The sequence below is a fragment of the Balaenoptera physalus genome, assembly GCF_965194825.1.
Source record: "Balaenoptera physalus genome assembly, chromosome: 3".
Classification (NCBI taxonomy): Eukaryota; Metazoa; Chordata; class Mammalia; order Artiodactyla; family Balaenopteridae; genus Balaenoptera; species Balaenoptera physalus.
This window is the reverse complement of record NC_138890.1, coordinates 60,631,717-60,644,255: the sequence shown is the minus strand read 5'-3', so window position 1 is coordinate 60,644,255 and position 12,539 is coordinate 60,631,717. Positions and strand designations below refer to the sequence as shown.

At 53.9% G+C, this 12,539-nt stretch overlaps 1 protein-coding gene across 7 annotated transcripts in view; it reads right to left on the bottom strand.

Annotated features, from left to right (window-relative positions):
* Positions 1-12,539, bottom strand: part of NRG2 (neuregulin 2) — a 180,060-nt gene that overhangs the window by 45,471 nt on the left and 122,050 nt on the right. The window lies entirely within an intron of this gene.

Here is a 12,539-nt window from a genome sequence, read left to right as displayed (position 1 = left end):
TTTTCACTTCAAGCAAGTCCCTTGGAGAGAGGGGCGGCAGCCCAGGAAGAACACCCCGCAGGTGGCACTGGGAACATTGCCCAGAGGACCTCTGTACCCTCACTCCTGGGCCTGGAGCCCTGTCAGGCTTTCTGCAGTGAGGAGCGTGGGCAACCTGCACAAGACAGCCCTGGAGTTTTATAGATGTGATGGGAGGTATCAGAGGCTTATAAGTCGGGGAATGACTTGATCTTACTTTACTTTCTGCGTTTTAAGCTCGTTCTTATCCTGAGCCACCATTGCTTCTCCCACTGCATCCCATTGGATTCAGTACCAGACCCTGGGGACACCTGGGACAAGGCTAAGAGGCTGCTGACACAGCAGACCTTTGAGGAGCTGAAGATAGAGCTTACCAGGCCTCAGACATGAGTGGGCCAGCTCTAGCCCCAGCCTGGGCACCATCTCTGAGCCGGGTCCGGTATTGTCTGGGTCCCTTTTATAGCCCAGGGCCCAGAATGCAATGCTAGTGTGAGGTATGGAGACCACTGTACCGTGTCCCTAGAGTGTCTTGGGGTCAGAGCTGAACCAAGCAGAGAAACAGTCTTCCTGGGGTGGATGGGATCTCTCAGGACAAGAGCTGAAGCAACCCAGTGGGTAGGGTCTCACCCCGTAGTCAGTCAACCTGTGTTCACTGAGTGTTACTATGTGCCAGGTCCTGTGCTGTCCCAGACAGAAATGATCTAGCCCCGTATGGAGCAACCACTCCTACCAACCAAGGAGCTTAGCTTGTGCCTCTCTGTTATTGTTTTGTTACATAAGAAATACATTTTTGTTGTAGAAAAATTGCACATTGTGGGCTTCCCTGGTGGCTCAATGGTTAAGAATCTGTCTGCCAATGCAGGGGACACGGGTTCGAGCCCTGGTCCGGGAAGATCCCACAAACCGCGGAGCAACTAAGCCCGTGCGCCACAACTGCTAAGCCTGTGCTCTAGAGCCCGTGAGCCACAACTACTGAGCCCACGTGCCACAACTACTGAAGCCCGCGTGTCTAGAGCCCGTGCTCAGCAACAAGAGAAGCCACCGCGATGAGAAGCCCACGCACCGCAATGGAGAGTAGCCCTGGCTCGCCACAACTAGAAAAAGCCTGTGCACAGCAACGAAGACCCAACTCAGCCAAAGATTAAATAAATAAATAAATAAATTTATTAAAAAAAAATTGCACAGTTCAAGTAAGGAAAAAGAAAAGCACATTTAAATCCATTCAATTACCACCAGAGAGAAAACTACTGTCAACATTTTCAAATACTTCCTGCAAGACTTTTCTCTTGAAAACGTTTTATAGCCTACTTTTCTTGGTTAACATATTATAAAGACATTTCCCCAAATCTAGAAATACAGATCTAAATCATTTTAAAGGCTGCATAATATTCCGTTGTTCAGAGGAATTTGTTCGGTTATCTCCAACCTTCTGCTAATGTTAACAATACGGCCATAAACTTCTCTATAAATTCAGCTTTGCCGCCAAAGGGAGAGCTCTCAGTCCTGAGGGTCTGTGCTTATTTCCCCACACAGAGAGGGGACCCTAAAGGCCCAGCACACAGGAGAGCGGACAGACGAGAGGCATCAGGTAGAAGCAAGAGGAAGATCTGTGCTCAAAAGAAGTGGGTGGAGATTCCCAATACCCTGCTTCCCCGGGGCTGCTGCTGCCCCCCAGGGGCGGGGTCAGACAGCAAGTTGATGGCCTAGGTGCCCCTAGGGTGTTGGTCAGCCCGCCCTTCACCGCCCCTAGTGTCTCCTCAGACCAAGCCCTGTCTACTGAGCTCCCATCCTCCTTGAGAGGTCACTTCGTCCTGTTCCCTTCCCAGTCCTGCTGCTTAGGGCCCACCTAAGCAGCAGGACTACGGCTCTCTGGAGTAGGGGTGTGGGCGTGTGGGGAGAGCTCTTTTGGCAGCTTTCTAACAACAAGAGGAAAGTCTCTCAGGGATGACCCAGGTCTCTGCAAAAAGATCTCCCTTGATAAGGGATCCCGTAAAACCTTAAGACACATCTCAGTTGTCATGAATTGGGCCATGGTTAATCTGGGGGCTTCTGCTTTCTCATCACCCGATGCCAAGCCAGGGCATCTGGCCCGCATCTGTGTGGCAGGGAATCCCCAGAAAGCACCTCACTGAAGAGAACAACAACAGTAAGAACAACCAGGGCTGTTCCTTTCCCACATCCCAGCCCCGAGGCCAGGCAGTACCGCTGCTGCCAGCAGCTTGACCTCATTCCTCTCGGCAGTGGGCGGTGGGTGCGGAGCCTGCAGAGATCTGAGAGCAAGACAGACGCCTGGGACAGGGCCAGGCAGCCCAGCCAGGCGGACCAGGCCCGGCCTCCCTCCCGACAACCAGGGCGCAGGGGCAGCGGACTCCTAAAAGGGTTAATGGTCCTCACCTCATGACTAAGGCTGAGCAGTCCCCTTTGCAGGGCAACACCTGGAGACAATGCGGCCAGCCTGCCTGGCATCAAAGTCTCCCACTGTCCTGCTGCTGATGGGCTGTGGGCCAGCCCCCTCCCTACCCCTCCCCCACCCAGAAAGTGACCGTGACCTATGGGAGGTTAATTACAGACTCCAAGTTCAAATGAGAAAGAAAGAAGAAACAACAACAACTAAAAACACAGCTGGTTTAAGTGAGCACAGAGGGCCTACTCTGAAACCGGCCATCAGGTATCCTCCCCGGAGCCTGCGGAAAAGCCATTTGATACCCACAGGCCAGGCCTCCCAAAGGGAGTGTGTCCCTGCTGGGCCTCTTGGCTTTCCCTGAGCCACCTTTCCTCAGCCAACCAGGCCCAGCCTGGTTCCTGGGCTTGCCTTGCCCGCTTCTCACACCATCCAACAAATATCCACCTCAGTCCCTATGATGTACCAGCCACCTACCAGCCATCAGGGATATGGTGCTAAGCAAGAAAACGTGGCCGCTGCCATGGGCTCCACTGAGGCTGGGAGTGGAGTGAAAGCCAGCCCAGACCTAATGGGCCCTTAGCTCAACAGGCCAGGTGCCTGACACCTCAGCTACAAGGTAGAGAAGAGGGGCCAGGGCTGGCTGGGGATGGGAGCTAGAGAGAGCAGACGCTGGTCCAGGGGGGTGGGTAAGGAGAGGGGAAGGGAGGAAGGAGGAGGACACAAAGCTTGGCAGCTCCAAGACCAACTGAGATGGTTCCTGCCTTAAAGCCTCGCCTGCCCATCCAGAAGCACCCATCCACCGACACCCAACCCTACAGTGCGAGGGCAGGGCAAGAACAGGCCTGTCTTGACCACCAGGGCCAACACTATGCCCCTCCCTTCCCCCAGCCCCCTCTGCCAGGAGCCCGGCGGCCTGACAGAAACACTGCCGCCTCGGGACCCTCCCAAGACAGAGATGCCCAGCCCCGGGAGTCGGGCAGGTCTACGCCACGGTTCCTCACCTAGGTTCAGGGCTGAGACATTGGGTCAGGAGCAGCAGAGATGGGGGACTGCGGGGGATGTCACCTATGTCTGGGGAGACTGCACAGGTTCACAGAGCAGAGGCACCAGTTGCTGGGGTGGCATACGGCTCCCTGGTTCTTACCAGTGCTCGGGGCACAGACCACAGACAACTAGAGTTGGCACAGAGGAAGCCGTGCATAACAGAGGAAAGAGTGGTAACCGAGGACACAGTAGTTCAGGTCTTTGTCCTGGTCTCCCAATTTTCCAACTGTCCGCCCTTAAGTAAGTAGTTTAGCCTTTCTGGGCCTCAGATGACTCATCTATTAACCACACTCTGCCTATTTTAGAGGAATGGGGCAAGAGAAAGCTATGGAGGGATGGAAGAGATTATCATCTCTTTGGCTGCTGCAGGTAGAGGTAGAGACAACAGAGATGACAGTCCTGCAAGGCCATTACCATTTGCCCAACTCTGTTTAAGCTCCTCATTGGGCAAGGATGGGCCCTGGCCTCGGAGAACCCTCTGGAGGAGGCCTGCTGCTGATGGACTAGGCTACCCCTTGTTCGAGGAACCCAGAGAGAAAGAGAGCCGCAGAGGGGAATCCCAGAGCCCCTTTCCCCTTTGGGACAGGTCTGCACTTCCCACCTCATCAGCCTGGCTGGAGAAAGTTGTTCCTGAAGCTCTAGGTCAGGGGAAAATGAAGTGGGGGTGGGGAAAGGGGAGGCACCTTATACACCAGACAAGACTGGCTTCTCAACCTGGGATGCATGCAAAACCACAGGATGACCTCAGGGCCTCTTTCTGAAGGGTTTGCCAAGCTCATTAGTAAGGAAAAGCAGCACCTTTGTATTAAAACAAACAGATCTATGATGGAGTACACTTGCAAGTTCATGTGGATTTTTAACATAAAATAAAAATACAAGAATTCAAAGAAATGTTGGGTTTCAGGGGAAAAAGTCTTAGCAGGCCTGATACAGGTAGGGATACAGGCCCACGTGCTCACCAAATGCAGATACCACAGTGGGTTCTGGGGTCCCCCACGTTGCCAGAGGCCTGGCCACCCGCCCCACAAGTTATCCTTGGAGAGTCCTGGCCTAAGCAATCTGGAGTCTGGGAGGGCTGAGCTGTGGTCTTTGTGGTCCCGGCTAGTGACACAGGGGGCTGGAAAGAACTCACCCTAAAACAAATCACTGTCTGGATCTGCAGTCAGTAGCTCACGAACAGCACGGGGAAAACCAGTTTCTCCATCTTCTCTCCCAAGACTGCTCCTTCTCCTGAGTTCCCGCTTTCAGTCACCTTGTCATCTGTGACAACTCTGTGTCTCTCCCCAAAGGTGGAGACCAATCACCTTCCACCACGCCTCACCCTCCTAAGCCTCCATCGTCTGCCAGGCCCTGGTTCAGGCTATATTGCTCCCCCAGCCCAGAGTACCACCACTCTGGGAAGATTCACCTCTGTGTGCCTCTCCGACATTCTGAAACCCTCCTTGGCTCCATGATGTCTGTAGAAGGAAGGCTACGGGCCTTCCTTGGCTGGCAGCCAGGGTCCTCAGGGGACGCTTGCTTGGTCAGTGAATGGCCCCTTCCCAAACACAGCTCTCTGCCTTTTCCCCTACCGGTTCCCTTCAGGAATTATATATTCCAGGCAAACCAAATCACAGGCTGATCCCCAAGCGTGCCTGTTCTGTCCTCTGCCTGCCTCCATCCCTGTGCTCATGCTCCGCCGCCATGTCTTTCCCCACAGAAACACAGTTGAGAGTGTCAGACACACAGGCTGGGGGTCAGACCAGTCTCGGCTTGCATTCTGGCTCTGCCCAGTGTCTTGTATAACTAGACAAGTTACTTAACCTCTCTGAGCCTTTAGTCCCTTGTCTGTAAAACAGGAACAATCTCACCCGCCTCTTAAGATTGTGGTGAGAATTAAATGGGGATAATGTATGTCAAGAACTTAGCACAGTGCCTGGAACAGAGAGATAGCTCAAGAACTGGCCCTTCTTATTCATCTAAGTCCCTCGAGATCACCTCAGATGGCATGGCCTTCTCTAAACCACCGAGCCAGGAGCAACCTCTGCCTTGCACAGACTCCCTGAGCATTTCACCTGCCCTACTTTGGGCTTTCTACCTCAGAGCAAAGTGGGTTCTTATCTTTCTAGACTGTGGGACCCTCAGGGAGGGGATGTGTGGGAGCACAGCCATACTCCTGGCGTCTGGCACTGAGTAGGCGCTCACTGATCACTGGCTGAACAAATGAATTAGTGATGTAAAGCTGGGCTGTGACTGATGGGTGCCTCACTGTGGCCCAGGTCAAGACTGCTGTGAGCGCTCAAGGAAGGGTGGGCTCCCTTGACGGCTAATCCCAGGGCCCTTTCCCACCCAGCACTCCTCCGCAACTCAGTCCCTTCCTTCCCCCTCAGCCAAAACATCTGCCCCAGGACAGTAGAGCACATGGTGCAATCGGGGCCTCCCTGGAGGACTACTCTTGCTCAGCCCACCGGGCTGCTCGCCAGCTGAGGGGCCCCCGGCCGTGGGCAGGAAGCTCAGCCAGGGCAGCCTCTTCCCATGAGACTGCTCTTCTTCAAATAGGAGAACGGGCCACAGGTGTCTGGGTACAGGGTTGAAAGAGCTTGATAACGGCCTCCGTCATTCTTTTGCTCAAGCATGTACCGGGCACTCAGGACATGTCAGGTGCTGGGGGTCACGTGACACGGTCTCCCTGGTGGGGATTCCAGCTGAGCGGGTATTGCCCACACAGTGGGGTTGGTACTGTGATGGGGAGGTGCTGGGTGATGTGAGGGCACAGACCATACACCTCAGCCTCCCTCCTCACCCTGAGGGCCAGGGAGGGCTCTGCAGAGGGAACAAAGCCTGTGCTGGGCCTGAAGGGTGACAGGAGTTGGCCAAGAGGAGGGAGACAGTGTTCCAGGCAAAGGGTTCAAAGGACCAGGGCAGGAGACCACAGTGCACTCAGGGAACTGAGACCCAAGGCTCCGTGGTCGGCGGGAGGGGGCAGTGTCTCAGGAAGCTGTTGCTCTCTTTCTTGCCCGGTAGCTGCCAAACCCTTTACCTTGTGGCGTGTGAACTTCTCTGGGCCTCAGTTTCCCCATCTGTACAGTGAAGGGACTGGCCCATGAGCTCAGATCCAGCCTTGCCTGACTGGGCCAGAAGTCACAGACCTTTGGCCAGGCCCAAACCTCCAGAATCCTTCTAAAGTGTTGCCAGCTGGTGAGCTATCCCAAGGCAAAGCTCATGCCCCCTGTACGCACCCATCACCATACACACATCCTGACTAATCGGCTGGGACCGTCGAAGGAGCCCTGGCCGTGTCCTCCCCTTGCGCATCCTGCCACAAACTGGTGGTGGCTGACGATGCCTCAGGAGTGGCTCTGGGAGACCAGGTCAGCCTCCTGCTCAGAACACTTCACTCCGTGCTGTTTCAGAGAAGTCTGAACTCACCAGCCTGACACTCAGAAAACCCGTTTGGCCCTGTTGATCTTTCCCTCCTACACACCACGTTCAGCAGCATATCTTTGGGATTGCACTTTATTTCCCAAACACCCTCTGTTGCCCCCTTTTGCTCACGTGGTTTCCTCAGCTGGAACGCCAAGCCTCTTTAGATCTCTCCAGCACAGTGCTTCCTTTCACCAAGGTCTACCTCAACCCCATCTCCTCCAGAAAGCCTGCCCAGATTCCTCTGATGGGAATGAGTCTCTCTTCTTGCCACTCTGTGTCAGCCCTTGGCAGGCTCGACCTTGCAGCTCTAGGTCTGTCCCCATCTCTCTCAGCCCACAAGGTGGCAACCCCATTCCCCTGACAGCCCCCAAGCATGGTGCCTGGCACAGGTGCCGTGGGGCTGGCATGCCCTCTGCAGGGCTCTGCCCTGGGAGGCTGGACCACAGCTTAACCAGTGGTTCTCATGCTTCAGCACACATCACAGTCAACCAGAGGGCTTGCTAAAACTGCTGGCCCCCATCCCCATGGTTTCTGATTTAGAAGGTCAGGGGTGGGGCCCAAGAATTTGCATTACTAGCAAGTTCCAAGTTTATGCTTTAAACCGGGTTCCCACTGATTGAAACATTCACCTTTTGCACAAGGGGTTCCATAGGACCAGAAAACTACCCAGACTGGTGCTAGATCTCACTGGACTCTGGATCCCGAGCTTGGTTTCTGCTTAGACGACTTGACCATAATAACCTCAGGCTTCCCAGGAGCTCCTGCCTGTCGGTACAGCCTCAGGGCCTTGGGCTGCCCCTCTGTCAGTGATCCACGGTTCCTATTCACACCTTACTGCCACAGTCACACTGCAAGCTCCTTGTGAGGGCCGGGACACAACCTGCCCATCTCTGTACCCTTAAACCCTGCCCAAGAGCCCAGGAAGTAAATATCTGACCAGTTGTGTGATGGGAAGGACCTGCTCCAACAAGTGGACCAACAGAGCATCCTATGCCCTTCACTGGTTTGTCTTGAGAGGCACGGACTATGGAAGAGCCCGGAGCCAGGTGGACTGTGCATGGCGAGGCAGGGTGGAGGGGGCAGACCTGAGCCTAAGATCCCATGCTACCATTAAGTCATGCTGGATCACAGGCCAGTCGTGGACTCTCTCCCTGCCTCAGTTTTCTCATCTGTAAAGTGGGGATGATAAAATAGTATCTCTATAGAACCAGGACTGACACGTAGTTAAGTGCTCAGTAAATGATAGCTGCCTCCTTTCTCCCTGCTCCTCTCCCACCCCCCAGCCCCAAGCAGGTTGGGTATGGAACGTTCCTACCTCTTGGAAGGCCCTTTCTCACCCTGGTGAATTCCTCCTCACCATCCAGGCTCAGCTCAATTGTCACCCCTCTGAGAAGCCTCCTCTACACCCTCCCAGGAGAACAAATCATTCCTTTCCTCATCATATACCTCATCACATACAGATCTCTGACTTTACACTTGGTTGCAATCACAGGTATTTTGTAAGGATCTGTCTTGAGCTTCTTGAGGTCAGGAGCTGCGATTTATTTGCACAGGAGGAGCTCGATGAATGTTTGCATACTTATTTGCATAGGAGGAGCTCAGTGAATGTTTGCAGAACTGAATACACTGTAGTGAATGAGAGCACAGGCAATGTGTATAGTTCCCATGTGGCCACGACCTGGAAGTCTTGGTGAATGGATGGATGGCTAGGCCAGGGCTGGGCTGGAGGAAGACAGAAAGCATAGGCTGCACTGTCCCCTGCTAAGTTATAAATGGTGTGCTACAGGCTCAGGCATGGTGGGAAAACACAGTGGGCACATGGTTCTGATGGACCCCAGGCTCAAGTTCTGGCAGCGCTTTGCCAGTATTTTAAAAAAACCCTTCTCTTCCCTATGCCAACTGTTCGTCAGGCCAGCCTTGTGTGCTTGAATGCAGAGGAGACTTAGAAGGGGGAGTGGGGCTGACAACCAGGCATGGGTAGCCACGCTGGGAAGCCCACCCGAGGCCAGGGCTAGGGCCTGCCAGTGCTGGGCTAGCACCTTTTCCTCCATACACTCCTCACTCTGGCACCACCCTAAGGTCAGGGCTGGCCTGACTTGGCCCTGAAGCTCCCAGCACCAAGGGCAGAGGGCAGAAGTGGGGATCACTTAGGCATTCTAGTCAATATCCGAGTCCAAGGGCTTCTGCTTCCCAAGAAGCTGCTGCTTCTTCCTCCAGCGGCTCATAGAACCCACAGGGGCCAGAGGGCCTGAGGGAAGGAAGGGCCCAGCTCATACTCTTTTTTTCTTTTATCAATTTATTTACTTATTTCTTGGTTGCGTTGGGTCTTCGTTGCTGCATGTGGGCTTTCTCTAGTTGCAGAGAGTGGGAGTTACTCTTCTTTTCGGTGCGCGGGCTTCTCACTGCGGTGGCTTCTCTTGTTGCAGAGCACGGGCTCTAGGCGTGCGGGCTTCAATAGTTGTGGCACATGGGCTTAGTAGTTGTGGCTTGCGGGTTCTAGAGTGCAGGCTCAGTAGCTGTGGTGCACGGGCATAGCTGCTCCGCGGCATGTGGGATCTTCCCGGACCAGAGATTGAACCCATGTCCCCTGCATTGGCAGGCGGATTCTTAACCACTGTGCCACCAGGGAAGTCCCACCAGCTCATACTCTTTTAAAGGAGACTATCCCCTTTGCTTGCAGCCTGAAGCCCTCGGTCCAATTTTACTTCTATCCCAGACTTACTGGCCACTTGATTCCCCCACAGTGGGTGACTCACTGTGTGCCCCCAGCCCCACTGCTGGGCCAATCTGGAAAGACCAGGGCTCTCTGTCCCCTCGTCCCCACCGCTGAGTGTCTGGGACCTGGGCTGAGGACCTATAAGTCCTGGGGTGTGAACTGCTTTGAGCTCTCAGGATGAAAGCCTGCTGGGCAGTACAAAGTCACTCTCTGCTTGTTGTTCTTGCTCCTAATGAACCCTGGGGTGCCAGGGAGCCGGAGCGGAGTGTGAGACACAGGCTGAGCCCCAGAGGGCCAGGAGGACCACTCCAGGTGCCCGGCTCAGCAGGGTCATCCAGGGGCCAAGGCCAGAGGCAGAGGCTGCCAAAAACAACTGCCAGATGTGGCTCAGCCACGTACATGTAGGCAGGCGCGTGACCACCTCTGACCTGACCCCGGACAGCCTAAAGACAGGAGTTGATCCTAGAAGTCTGGGCGCTATCTTCACCAAAGGCAGGAGATGGGAAAGATGAAAGAGAAAGACCTTGCAAGGATTTTTTGCACCCATTCAAATGAGATGTGTCCAGAGCGCTCAGCTAGTGATGCTAATCCCCCTTCATATCCCCGTGAAGACCAAAGCCTGTCCCCTGCCCTACTGTGGGCAGACACAGAGTCCACTTCACACGGGAGCTCCAACAGAGGGACACTTTCCATCAAACCCTGACCGGACTTTCAGGGGGCACATGGAAAAGGCCAGTTACTTAGAATCAAATTCCAAAGTCGTTCTTCAAAACAACACAGCACTTTCAGGGGTTATCAGTTTCTTTGGGGCCAGCTTTCCCCCCTCCTCCCACCCTAATCCCATAGCTCTCCTCCTCTCAGGATTCTCAGAGACACAGGGCCTGAGGGCTGAGGCTCTGCCGTTGCTGTGGAGAAGGTGAGAGCTGAGAGCAGAGCACATTTCCTGAGGCCCAGAGAGAGGGAGGGCAGTGCCCGGGGCCACACAGAGGCTGGACCCCAGGTATGTGAGAGAGCTTATTTTCCACCCCTCCCCCCAAACACTGCTGCTAAGGCTGGCAAGGCTAACCAGCCACCCCTACCCCAGTCCCCTGGGATAAGGGAAAATGGGGGGTGAGGGGAACCCAGCCCCAGGTAGGGATACCAGGCATTGGCCCCACGAATTCTCAGTGAGTCATGGGGCAGAGTGCACACCTGCAGTTCAGTCCCACCCGGCACCCCTGTGCCCGTTTCCCCACGCTGGCCTGGGTTTGAGTATAGCGGTACCCTTTCTGCTATTTGCCAAGGAGGAGATAGGGCTGCTGGATGTGTGGTCAGGGACAGGGGAGCCAATAATTAATGTTCCCTCCTTTCTCCCTCCCACTTTCCAGATTCCCTCCCCCGTCTAAGCTGAAGATTTTAATGGATAACTTGCTCACACTCTCCATGTCTGCACCTCCCAATCTTTCAACCAAATGTGGCTCCGCCCTGGCTAAGACCCCTCTCCAGCTGCCCAGTGTCCGTGTTCTCCCTGGCAGGGGCACTCTGAGCATAAAAGAGGAGGACCCTGCAGCCTCAGATGGGCCTGGAGGGCAGTTGTAAGGGAGGCCTCCCACTCTGTAGGCCACTGTTGGCTTAAGCACTCATCCTACCAGGTTTGAAATCAGACCCACCCAGTTACATAGCAGGGATTTAAGACTGTTGCTTCTCACTGACATGGTTTCTCCTGATATCTTGTTTCAGAGCATGATCATCCCCCATGATTCCCCCATTCCACAGTGTCCCAGGTCTCCAAAAGTCCTCTAGCTTAGGCCTTTGGTCTGTTTGGTATCTACTGATCAGCCAACTCCCTGAAAGAAGCATTCTGAAGAGCTGCCCACTGGGAAGCAGGAAACAAGAGAAAGCAGGGAAGAAAAGACAGCAGGAAAGATTATAGTTAGACATCAAGAAGGACTTTCTCACAGGGGTAGAAGATGCTGGAAGAGATCACTGAGAGGCCCGTGGCATCTTCTACTCATAGCCCTCTCCCACCTCTGCCCCAACGCATACTCTACCCTCTGCAGCTGCTTGTTTCCCGGCACTATTGATTCTCACCAGCTGAAGCCCATGTGGCTTGCTACCAGCTCAGCTCCTGCAACCTTGACATTGGAAGGGTGCCCTTAACTAGCCAGCCTTCCAAGGTGCCCACACGAGGATGTGTATGGTGGGGTGGGAGAAGAGGGTGGCTCACTGAGCCAAAGCCATGAATTCTGATCCTGAAAATAGGCACCCTGAATTCCTTCAGATCTCAGATTGGAGGTCATCCACACTACACGAACCTAGACTAAGCTGCCTCACATTAGTATGGTCAGGGCAGACCCACAGTGTCCATTACCTTACAGAGGACTCCTAGACACATTCATCCAGCAGAAATGGGCAAAGAGGCTTTCTTTATGAAGAAGAGAACATAGCCTGGCCTTTAAAATTCCCTTAGTTTCTTCTCTCTACTGGGCTGTAGGCAGTGTTTAACTCCTAGGCTTTTCCCAATAAAGAGACCTCACCGGCTACCTTGCTACCCTTTCTCCTGCATTACACAGAAATTCAGGAAAGGAAAGGGATTTGGCCAAATTCTCAACCACAGTTGAAGCTTCCCAACTCCCAGTCCAGTGCTCTTCTGAAGACATTTTTATGTTGCAGCTCTGGCAGGAACTCTAGTGAGAGACAGAGACCCTGTAAAATAGGCATCATTGTCCAGGAATGCTGATTGGAAGCCCCAAGACCTATCTCTGGAACTTACTTTGTGACTCTAACCTCAATAAGCCTCAGTTGCTCCCTCTGTAAAATGGGGCTAGGACCACCTACCCCCAGGATTATTATGAGGATTAAATGGAGATGAACCATTTGAACATGCCTGGCCTGCTGACAAGTACAAAATAGGCATTAACGAAATGCTTGCCTGAAAAAGAAAAAAGTGAGAACCCGAGGTTTCCCAACTGC